Here is a 1,622-nt window from a genome sequence, read left to right as displayed (position 1 = left end):
ACTGGACTACAGTATCTGGAGATGTTAGAGAATTGGCTGTTCCCTCAGCTCGAACAAGAAGCACAACAATTCATATTTCAGCAGGATGGAGCGCCACCACATTGGCACTTATCTGTCCGTAACTACCTGAACGTCAACCACCGAGGCGATGGATCGGACGCCAGGCAGCCCGTGACAGAGCACTTCATCACTGGCCTCCAAGAAGCCCTGATCTTACCCCCTGCGATTTTTTCTTATGGGGTTATGTTAAGGATATGGTGTTTCGGCCGCCTCTCCCAGCCACCATTGATGATTTGAAACGAGAAATAACAGCAGCTATTCAAACTGTTACGCCTGATATGCTACAGAGAGTGTGGAACGAGTTGGAGTATCGGGTTGCTATTGCTAGTGTGTCTGGAGGGGGCCATATTGAACATCTCTGAACTTGTTTTTGAGAGAAAAAAAACCTTTTTAAATACGCTTTGTAATGATGTATAACAGAAGGTTATATTATGTTTCTTTCATTAAATACACATTTTTAAAGTTGTGGTATTCTTTTTGAATCACCCTGTATGTTTGGCAACTCTATGAGCGACGAGTTACTTCCTTGATGACACAGAACTATCCTGCTAAATTCACTTGATATTTTTGTGTCATTTCAATTTAATACTGAGTGATTTTCGCTTGAGATGTGAAGTAAGAATATCAGTTAATCCTTTTGAGTCCACGAAAGTCGTTCCACATGGGAAATACAACTACTGTCGCCCCTTATGTAGCGGTTCATCTGCCATAGCGCTTACTGGGTGAATAAGTAAGTGGAAGACACCACGCCTACTCGCTAGCTCCTAGGTATTGCCAACGGTCATACCATGTTGAATACACCGGTATTCGTCCGATAACCGAAGTTAAGCAACATCGGGCCGGGTTAGAACTTGGATGGGCGACCGCCTGGGAACACGTGTGCCGCCGCTCCACTGAGTGCCAGGTATCTGAGGGTTACGGGCGAGTACTGATCTTTAGATAGAAGGGACAGGAATAAAAGTGATTATTTCTGGAAGCTATGGCAACAGTAAACTGTGGTGAGGCCGTGCAATGCATGTTCGATCGGAATTACGAAAGGGCAATTGCATTTGAAATTCGTAACTTAATATTACACTACTGGCCATTAAAACTGCTGGCTGCCCGTCTGGCAACACGTGTTAATAGGATGGGGCCCCTCCACGCCCGCACCAACGTGGTGAGCAAACCAAAAGTTATACTGTCACCTACGTATAACACGTTAGTTTTAGAATCAGGAGTCACAGGATGCAGGCTGTGATGTTATCCATGCGTCTGGGTAAGATTACTCATTTACATTGTCCATCAGGAGATAGAAGTGGTCGAAAACGATCGAAGGGTAGCGGTTGTAAGGGCAGAGGGAAAAAAGTGCCAAGGCAAGTGCCAAGGGAAAAAAACCTCTGCGACAGTAGGACGGGTAGTAAGGGCAGTAGCGAATTGCTAGCTGCGACAGCGCATGCAAGGTGTGGTTATGTTAGTGCGAGGTATCGTGCATCGTTACCGTTGTCGTTGCTGGCGCTCGTTCCAGGATCTGCTGCTGCTGCGTCCCTGAAACATTTCATTGTCGTCATATATTAGTGGGCGAT

General features: G+C 45.9%; 1 pseudogene; it reads left to right on the top strand.

Moving 5' to 3' along the window:
* Nucleotides 1-833: 833 nt before the first annotated feature.
* On the top strand, nucleotides 834-951 carry LOC126285524 (5S ribosomal RNA; annotated as a pseudogene).
* The last annotated feature ends 671 nt before the right edge of the window (nucleotides 952-1,622 follow it).

The sequence above is a fragment of the Schistocerca gregaria genome, chromosome 8, assembly GCF_023897955.1.
Source record: "Schistocerca gregaria isolate iqSchGreg1 chromosome 8, iqSchGreg1.2, whole genome shotgun sequence".
Classification (NCBI taxonomy): Eukaryota; Metazoa; Arthropoda; class Insecta; order Orthoptera; family Acrididae; genus Schistocerca; species Schistocerca gregaria.
The sequence above is the reverse complement of the archived record's forward strand: the minus strand, read 5'-3'. Positions and strand labels throughout refer to the sequence as shown.